The sequence below is a fragment of the Limanda limanda genome, chromosome 19 (genome assembly GCF_963576545.1).
Source record: "Limanda limanda chromosome 19, fLimLim1.1, whole genome shotgun sequence".
Lineage (NCBI taxonomy): Eukaryota > Metazoa > Chordata > Actinopteri > Pleuronectiformes > Pleuronectidae > Limanda > Limanda limanda.
Genome location: NC_083654.1, coordinates 22,517,400 through 22,528,026, shown reverse-complemented (window position 1 = coordinate 22,528,026; position 10,627 = coordinate 22,517,400).

Here is a 10,627-nt window from a genome sequence, read left to right as displayed (position 1 = left end):
GGTTCATGTCTCAGTTTGTGGTTCAGGTCTCAGTTTGTGGTTCAGGTCTCAGTTTGTGCTTCAGGTCTCAGTTTGTGCTTCAGGTCTCAGTTTGTGGTTCAGGTCTCAGTTTGTGGTTCAGGTCTCAGTTTGTGCTTCAGGTCTCAGTTTGTGGTTCAGGTCTCAGTTTGTGGTTCAGGTCTCAGTTTGTGCTTCAGGTCTCAGTTTGTGGTTCAGGTCTCAGTTTGTGGTTCAGGTCTCAGTTTGTGGTTCAGGTCTCAGTTTGTGGTTCAGGTCTCAGTTTGTGCTTCAGGTCTCAGTTTGTGGTTCAGGTCTCAGTTTGTGGTTCAGGTCTCAGTTTGTGCTTCAGGTCTCAGTTTGTGGTTCAGGTCTCAGTTTGTGGTTCAGGTCTCAGTTTGTGGTTCATGTCTCAGTTTGTGGTTCAGGTCTCAGTTTGTGGTTCAGGACTCAGTTTGTGGTTCATGTCTAAGTTTGTGGTTCAGGTCTCAGTTTGTGTTCAGGTCTCAGTTTGTGTTCAGGTTTCAGTCTGTGGTTCAGGTCTCAGTTTGTGGTTCATGTCTCAGTTTGTGTTCATGTCTCAGTTTGTGGTTCAGGTCTCAGTTTGTGGTTCAGGTCTCAGTCTGTGGTTCAGGTCTCAGTTTGTGGTTCATGTCTCAGTTTGTGTTCATGTCTCAGTTTGTGCTTCAGATCTCAGTTTGTGGTTCAGGTCTCAGTTTGTGGTTCAGGACTCAGTTTGTGGTTCAGGTCTCAGTTTGTGGTTCAGGTCTCAGTTTGTGCTTCAGGTCTCAGTTTGTGGTTCATGTCTCAGTTTGTGGTTCAGGTCTCAGTTTGTGGTTCAGGTCTCAGTTTGTGGTTCATGTCTCAGTTTGTGGTTCAGGTCTCAGTTGAAACCGGATCATCAATCAATCGATTGTTAAAACGTTTCCTGATATATTTTCTTTCAGTCAGTTCCTCTTTAGTTTTTAATGTTTTGACAAAGAGTGTGATTCCTTCTGCACATATTGTATGAAAAAGCTGAACTTACCCATCATGCATTGCACATGAGGAGGGACCAGCAGCAGGAAACAGCTCCGGGCGATAATATATTATAATACCAGGTATTTAAAGTGGGAGGAAATCGCAGCAGTTGGTGATTTGGTTTTATTGAGTAGATCTGTGGTTTTGGTTTTCAGTGCAGGCAGATGACTCCACATCTGCTCAACATCAAACTGTTGCTCCTCAAAGCTGCAGTTGGTTCTACTCTCACTGAGCCAGAGGACATCCAGCCTCAGAATCTGTGGTTTAGGGAATTATGTCGTCTAACAAAGAACATACAGTGCGATACATACACTCTGTGTTTGTTCCTGCGAGTGTGGCTGTTTTGTGTGTGTTTTGCGTGACCTCTCTGCTGTCGTCACGTCTCAGCCGGTTCCCCAGAGGCTCCTCGGGCCTGAAGACCCTCTTTGTTCCTCAGACTTCTGCCAGCGCAGCTCGTCCGCGTCACGTCGTTCAGAGGATCATCAGCATCAGCTGCACGCTGATCGGAATCCAGATTGTGGGTCTGCGTCATGTGATCAACGCTCCGCTGCGTCTCAGCTCGCACTGGGTTTGTAAGGTGAAGCCGAAACATCTGGATCGCCCCCTGGTGGCTGGTTGAGGTATAAGTCATGAAGCCGGCCTCCTCCATGTTAGCAGATTGATTTCATGATGTGATTCAGGGAGCGAACAGTCTCCACTCGGCACCAGGAGTCATATCGACCTCCATCGACCCGACGCCACAGGAGGAACAGAATGTCAGAGGCAGCGCGAGGACGCCGTGACCTCATCAGACGAGACGACACTGAGACGGATTCAAATCCACAGCCGCAGCTGATCCGATGATACGTGTGAAGCCACGGCGCTCTGATTAAAACGCCACGTTCAACTCTTCACGTGTTTAAAAAAAAAACAGAGAAGAAGAAGCAGCTCTGATGTTTTGTTTTCACATTGATATCACGCTCTGGTTAGCTTAGCTTAGCATAGAGACTGGAAACAGGGGGAAACCCATAGACATAAGGCTAGATGCCTCGGCCAATGGAGTCGAACGTCACCACATGGCGGCCATCTTGCTGCAGGCGGCTTGCTCACCCATAACATTGTGTTGTAGTGGTGCGTACTTTTTAAATAACCATAACTTGCTCAATTTTCAACCGATTTTTTAAACTGTTTGGTTTGTTATAAACGTCAGAGATGTAGTTATGACACTGCATAAATTATTAAATTGTTTAGAAGAATAACAAAATTATTCATAAGTATGCAGTGTCATAGCTACATCTCTGACGTTTATAACAAACCAAACAGTTTAAAAATCAGTTGAAAATTGAGCAAGTTATGGTTATTTAAAAAGTACGCACCACTACAACACAATGTTATGGGTGAGCGAGCCGCCTGCAGCAAGATGGCCGCCATGTGGTGACGTTCGACTCCGTTGGCCGGCAACGCGGCCGAGACATCTAGTGTTTATATCTATGGGGAAACCGCTAGCCAAGCTGAAATGAATTTGAAATGGGACACAGGAAGTAGAGACAGCGTTAAACCATAGAAGAAGAAGGTCAAACCAAACGATGATTGATCAGACGTCTGAAACTGAACAGATTCTTTTGTTTCGTTTTTCTTTTCCCAGTAAAACGTTGCAGCTGAAACTGGTTTGAATTGTTTTTCTTCAGGTTCCAGTTTGTCGGAGGCGTCGCCCACAGACTGAATAAAGATGGCCGACATGTCGACGCCCTAAAGCGAAGCCAGGTAATCTCATCTGCCCCCTGGTGGCTGGCTGCAGTACAGGCCATAAACCCAGCCTCCTCCATGTTAGCAGATGGGACATGGACCAAACAAATATCTATCTCTGTCTCTGTCTATGTCTCTCTGTGTGTGTGTGTCTGTGTCTGTGTGTGAGTGAGTGAGTGAGTGAGTGTGTGTGTGTGTGTATCTTGTGTGTGTGTGTGTGTGTGTCCTCTGCCCTCTTCCAGATGTTGTTTCTTCTTCTTCCTCCACAAACGAATTCTCCTGCAACAAAACAATAAAAAACTAAAAAACAAATCATCAAACTCTAAATTGATCAGATTTAAAACAACTGTGTGTGTTTGTGTGTCTCTGTGTGTGTGTCTTGTGTGTGTGTGTGTATCTTGTGTTGTGTGTGTGTCAGAAGCTTCAGGTTTTCTTGGCCGACGCCTCCACAGACGTTCGTCCCAGATGGCGTCGACGTCAGTGACACGACTCAGTAACTTAGCAGAGTAATAGATTACAATGTGACATTCAGTGTAATGGGATAAAGTGAAGATGAAGAAGAAGAAGAATGGGGGGGGGGAGGTTTCACTCACTCAACAGCTGCCAGAGATACTGATGTGCTCAGTTCGCTCTTCCTCCTCTTACGCTCCCTCCCTCTTCTTCTTCTCTTCAAACAACGGGTTGAAAAGTTCATCAAGTGAAATCACATTTCTGTGCGATAGGAGCCGCAAAGAGTGTGTGTGTGTGTGTGTGTGTGTGTGTGTGTGTGTGTGTGTGTGTGTTCAACTAAGAGCTTCCAGTGTACGAGTGTGTGTGAGTGTGTGTTTGTCGTTCTGCCTTTTAGCTCCATGTGTGTGTTTCCTTCACAGAGCCGTGGATTTTTCGGTGAATCGCTTCATTGCTTCATTGTGTGTCTGTGTGTGTGTGTGTCTGTGTGTGTGTGTGTGTGTGTGTGTGTGTGTGTGTGTGTGTGTCTGTGTGTGTGTGTGTGTGTGTGTGTGTGTGTGTGTGTGTGTGTGTCTGTGTGTGTGTGTGTGTGTGTGTGTGTGGTAACACCCAGCTCCCATATGGCTGCTGACACTGGGGACACTGGAGGAGGAGGAGGGGGCGGAGTGAAGAGTTTGTGGGCGTGACCCGATCAGCAGCTTGTGACGTCTCAGTGGTCGAGTGAAACCTGGAGGCGGAGCTGAACGTTTCTGACTCGAATTCATGAGGAAGAATAAAAAACAAAACTTGTTCAACTTCAAATCAAGAAATTTTGCAGAAAACAAAGAAACAAATTACTTTTACTAAAGTTCATCGAAACTTCTAAAACGTCTTTAGAATATTGAATAAATAAAAGATGCCGAGCGAGGTCACGATGTTGACGTACGACATGAGTCGCACACCTGACGTCTGTGCAGGAGGCGGAGCTTCCTCCATCCCCTCTCAGACGCTGGAGGAGAGAGAGGGAGAAACATGGCGTCTCCTTTAAGGTTTAACTGCTGGTTCCCACCAGGGGGCGTTAAACTCTAACAGCTGCTTCGGCGCCGAGTGGTAACGAGGCTCCGGCGTGAAGCCGCCGAGCCGCCGCCCACAAACCTGCTGCGCCGCAGGGTTCAGAAACAATCAGCTGCAGCGGGGGGGCCCTCCTGTTGACGAGCTGCTGAACATTAAATCATGATTCACACATCAGCTCAAAGCACATGATTGATGGGTCATCACAAACATCTGGAGCAGCTGCACGGCACAGGAAGTTCTCACTTCTTCTTCTTCTTCTTCTTCTTCTTCTTCTTCTTCTTCTTCTTCTTCTTCTTCTTCTTCTGCTCGTTTCTCAGGAAACTGTTTCTCCTGCAGGTTGTGATTCTCGATGGTCGAACGACAGGAAGCAGCTCACATCTGGACCGAGGCGTCGCCGTCTCTTCTTCGCTGCTCCACACGTCGCACTCGTCTGTCCGAGCTCCAGCTGCTGGACGGAGACGTGATGGGACACCTAGTGGCCGGAGGCCGGAGGTGCACAGGGGTCCATCAGCATCCAGGGAACTCAATATCTCAAGAGGTTTCGAAACCCGACTTTCACTGAGTTTTTATTTGAATCACGAGTCAAGGTCAAACATGACGTATCCTCTTGCTCCTCCTCTTCCTCTTGCTCCTCCCCTGCCTCTTGCTCCTCCTCTTCCTGCTCCTCCTTTTCCTCTTGCACCTCCTCTTCCTCTTGCTGCTCCTCTTCATCCTCTTGCTCCTCCTCTTCCTGCTCCTCCTCTTCATCCTCTTGCTCCTCCTCTTCCTCTTGCTCCTCCTCTTCATCCTCTTGGTCCTCCTCTTCCTCTTGCTCCTCCTCCTCTTCCTCTTGTTCCTCCTCTTCCTGCTCCTCCTCTTCCTGCACCTCCTCTTCCTGCTCCTCCTTTTCCTCTTGCTCCTCCTCTTCCTCTTGCGCCTCTTCTTCCTGCTCCTCCTCTTCCTCTTGCTCCTCCTCTTCCTGCTCCTCCTCTTCCTACTCTTCCTCCTCTTGCTCCTCCTCTTCCTCCTCCTCCTTCACTTTCAGAGTGTCTGGTCACACGTCAGGTTTTCTTCAGGCTCTGGATGAGAAGGCGTTGAGGTTGTGGACGGTGCAGAGGAACCGAGCCGGCGGTTACACAAGCAGCGAGACACAATGACACAATGACACAATGACACAATGACTCGTTGTCGTTCTGCGTTCGTCCGACATACAAAGAAAATGGCCGCTGTGAGTCATCGGGCGATTAACAATCCGACACGTTGGGTAACGAGCTTCGTTCTGAACAGCAGCAGCAGCAGTTTGGTCTTTGCAGAGATTCCTCCGGGACTCAGCGCCTGAGGTTCCTCTGTTTGATTCGTCGTCTGAGTCGAGCGTGAGTTCACACCTGAGAGCTGACGAGTACAAACCGTCTCCCGGGGCCTGAAGGAGGCGCCGGGAAAAACACCAGAAACCACAGAACCGGTTCAGTTATATCATACAAAGTCAGATTATTAAACTTGTAAATTAGTGTCCAACCAATATGGAGTTATGGACATTTCCAGTGTTTCATGTGTGAAGCTCGTGGGAACGTGAAGCAGATCATGGTCACAATCACAAAGTAAAAACAATTGTTTTATTATAAATACCAACAACAACAAAGTGTATTCTATCATAACAAATGTTAAGCGTTGGAAGGAACTTGAGGGATCCTGAGCTCTGAGGACGAGGAGAATCAGACTCAAATATAACAAATAACAGAATATGAGATTATTCACATTTCATCAGGTTTATTTTCCTCTGAGCTGCTTCAAGAAGAGAAGTCGTATTTACCTGATTTCCCCCGGGGCCTCGAACGCAGCATCAGACACAAGAAGTGTTTTCTGTTCATCGCTCACAGGTTGATTCATCTGCACACACACACACACACACACACACACAGACACACACACACACACACACACACACACAGCCTCCATCAGGCCACAGTGAGATTCTTCACCTTTATTCTTTATTCACATTATATTTCTTCTCGTTCTCATTGTGATTCTGAAGCAGTTTAATTTTAAATCAGCAGCAGCAACGTGAGGAACATCCACGATGAGGCGTCCACAGACTCAAGGCCGAGGACGTGTCTCCTTCAACTCCTTCGTCTCCTTCGTCTCCTTTGTCTTCTTCGTCTCCTTCTCCTCCTTCGTCTCTTTAGTCTACTTGGTCTCCTTGATCTCCTTTGTCTCCTTGGTCTCCCTCGTCTCCTTCGTCTCCTTCTCCTCCTTCGTCTCTTTAGTCTACTTGGTCTCCTTGATCTCCTTTGTCTCCTTCGTCTCCTTCGTCTTCTTCGCCTCCTTCTCCTCCTTCGTCTCTTTAGTCTACTTGGTCTCCTTGATCTCCTTCGTCTCCTTCGTCTCCTTCGTCTCGTCTCCTTCGCCTCCTTCGCCTCCTTCGCCTCCTTTGTCTCCTTCGTCTCCTTCGCCTCCTTCGCCTCCTTGGTCTCCTTTGTCTCCTTTGTCTCCTTCGTCTCCTTCGTCTCCTCGGACGTAGACAAAAAAAACTGATCTGAACCGAAAGGAACGACACAGAATGTAAGAGCATGTAGTTCCAGCGTCTGTCCACCGGGGGCGACGATGAAGCGCTCGGTCTCCGTGCTCGTCTGCTGCAAACTGGACGCGTCCTGTCGATGGTGGAAGGAAGTGGACACGATCACATGACCAGGTCTCATTTCAGGTGCTTCCTCCACAACCTGTCGCAACATGTCCCAGCATGCATTGCACCTCGATGGCGTTTCTCAAAAAAGAGGTGAAGAGACTGAACAGCTACAGAGCACGTGTTAACACCAGAGGGACACACACTCACACACTCATACACACACACACTCACACACTCATACACACACACACACACACACACTGACACACACACACACAGAAACAGTGGAGCGTGTTTGACCCTTTTGAAAAAGGCAGTTTTATTGAAATACAGCAACAGCAACAGGTTGTTTTTCATCCTGGAAACAGAAACAGAACTTGAAAACTTTTCCAATTGAAATTAAAAAGAATCGATGGCTTTTGTTTTTATCGTTTTAAGTCGTAAACCCTGGAAAGACATTTTGAATCCTGACCTCACGCTGGGTCACAGACTGAAAACCTTCTTCTGGGTTTCGGACTTTTTAAAAACTGCTGGTTTGTTGAGTTGAAATCAAGCGCCCCCCCGGTGCTGGCTGGGGGGGGGGGTGGGGTGAGTGTGGAACCGTGCTCAGGTGTGTTTCTGTGCCCAGGGCTGGTTGTTTGATAGAAGCAGTAGAAGAAGAAGAAGAAGCAGAACCTCAGATCAGGGCTGACCTCATGACCTCATGACCTCAACCCCCGACGCGTCCGAGCACCTGGTCCCGGACTCAAACCTGATCCCGTCTCAAGTCTGGTTCAGAACTCTTCACTCATCTGCAGACCATGATTCAGAATTTAGATCAATAAGAAAGTTCAGTGAGAGATTTACTGGTTCGGTGTTAAAAGTTCACTTTGTTAAAACACATGATTGTTTTTCTTTTAAAACCAATTTTCTGTTTCTTAAATTGACTCTGAATGGATTTAAATTAAAAAACAATCTCAGCAGCAACTATTTTTCAGATTAAATCACTGACGTATTAACCTTTCTACCGATTCTACAAAGAGTTTAAATTGACTTCCTGTTGCATCCGGGAATAAGTTCAGGATCTTTAGGAGTTTAAAGCCTGAAGTGTAATTGTGCTAAATAAGAAACATTTTGTGGAAGAATCTAAAATTCATGTCCTTGTCGTTTTCCAGATTTTTCCTGAAGCTGGAAATAATCTGTCAAAAACATATAAAGCAAACCATCAATCAGAGTAAATCTCAGGAACCAAAAGTGAGACGAGGATGAAGTTGCTCGTAGGAAACCAGGCGCACGGAACCGATTAAATCTCAACATGAGAAAACAGAGCACGAGGAACCAGAGGAAGGACTCGTGCACACGCGTCACATCGAATGAATCTGATGTTTGGATTCCAAGAGAAACAAATTCATTTCAATCTGTGATACTGAAATTCATCGTGAGGAACCAAGGTCGTTTGTCAAACTCGACCTTGAAGATGAAATCGACCTTTACTCAACGATTCAGTTGAATCTTCTTAGAGTCGTGTGGTTTGAAATCTGCTGTGAGCTGATGTGATCCTCAGGAGCTGATTCTGAGTGAAGCTCTCCGGACGTGTCACAGGTTTTATAACGGAAAGAAACTTGTGGCGTTTGGTTCTTTGGCCACAAGGTGAAACCTCGGTGAGACGACCTTTGACCTCGTGCGCTCGACTCCTCCCTCCTCCAACATTCAGACAGTATAAACTCCCCAAAGCAAATACATTCAATCATTCATCAGAAAAATACTCAATTCAAACTTTACACTTGCAAAAATAAAAGTCTCTTGGAAGCGTTCTAAGGCCGAGCGTCAGAGCGTCTCTGAGCGTCCATAAAAAAAACTATCGCCACTGTAAGCGCAGAAAAGGAGCGTTTCCACGGAAACCCACCGGCTGCTGCCGATCCGGCGCTCGGGGGGGAACCTGTGGTTTGAGGCCAGCCCTGGGATGCATTGTAAATACAGTTTTTCAGATATATGTAGTCTTATCATTTTTTTTAATCTGACCAGGACACTACAGCGGCAGAACCAAGACATAAAGAAGCTCATAGTTTGATTTGACTAATATTCTGTTTCTGTCGGAATGGAACTAGATTCATCTGAAGCTACGGAGCCGGCGTGGATGAAATGAAGAAAAGGCTGTTGGTCTTTTTTTTTTGTCTGTTTTTGCTTATTACAGGTGAATATGAAGCTGTGCAGGACGACAGATAAAAAACAATCAAAGAAGACAAACGGAAGAAAGACGAGAGAGAGACAAAGAGAAGGTGAAGAGAGAGAGAGAAGGGACGGAGTGATAGAGAGAGGAGAAGAGAGAGAGAGAAGAAGAGCGAGAGAGAAGGGACGGAGTGATAGAGAGAGAAGAAGAGAGAGAGAGGAAAGTATGATTCTGGGTTGTAGGATTTCACTGTCGAGTGTGTGTGTGTGTCTGTGTGTGTGTGTGTGTGTGTGTCTCTGTGTGTGTGTCTGTGTGTGTGTGTCTCTGTGTGTGTCTCTGTGTGTGTGTGTGTGTCTGTGTCTGTGTCTCTGTGTGTGTGTGTGTCTGTGTGTGTGTCTGTGTGTGTGTCTCTGTGTCTGTGTCTCTGTGTGTGTGTGTGTCTGTGTGTGTGTGTGTGTGTCTGTGTGTGTGTGTGTCTCTGTGTGTGTGTGTCTGTGTGTGTGTCTGTGTGTGTGTGTGTGTGTGTCTGTGTGTGTCTGTGTCGGTACCGTTGAATCGTGTGCGTTTGTTCTTCTATTTAAACAAAGATCCTCGACAGTCGTAAACACGAGTTCATCAGAACCAGAATCGGCTTCAGCTTCTTTTTTCTGTGAGTTTTTTCTTCGCTTTTCTTCAAAAAGGTTTCAGACAGAGCGGCTACGATCATAACAATATAATAATAATATAATAATAATATAATAATAGCACTTGACTTCACTTCAGCACAGTAAAAAAAAAGGAAAAAAGGTCCAAAGGTGCTTTTTTTTGTGTTTTGTTTTTAAATCTGATTTGATGTGAAGCCCGGCCCCCCCCCCCCCCTCCTCCTCCTCCCACCTCTCCTCGCAGCGGGGGGGGTGGCGAGCGGACGTCCAGTGAGGAGAAGTGACTGAAGTGTTGCCAGCTCTCTCTCTCTCTCTCTCTCTCTCTCTTTAGTGGTTCCACTTCCGGCTTCGCTCAGTCAACAGAATATAAAAGATGAGAGAAAAAGCTGAAGTCATCCACGGGGGGGGGGGGGGACGGGGGGGGGGACGAGTTGCTCCCATTTTACAAAATGTAACAAAATTGTTCCTGCAAAATTTTACAAATCTGTTGCAAACAGGAAAAACAAACAAACAAACAAACAAACAAACAAACAAACATATATATCGTATTTACAAGAAGAAGAAGAAGAAGAAGCTTTTTTCAAAGTGAAGTGAGAGAGCAGCAGATCTCAGCTTTGGCACTCGGCGTTGTGTGTTTCTTTTTTAAAAGTTATTGTTCTTGTTTGTTTGTTTGTTTGAAATCCAGCCTCTCGATTGGTCGATGGTTGCTGCAGGAACACGCTCGGTGCTCCGGCTCGTCCTCGCGTCTCCATGGCAACGCAGGTCACGCACAACATCCCCTCTAAAAGAAATCAAGGTTCACTCGGAGAGGACGGATTGGGATTAATTATGATTAACTCATATTTCTATCAGAGGTAATATCTATTTCCAACAACAAACTAAATTTACACCGAACTTCCTCCAAAATATAGAAGACGATGAAGAGGAGAAGATGATGAAGATCGACAGTCGAAGCTCAGACGAAGAAACGACAAGAAAAACATGACGGACGTG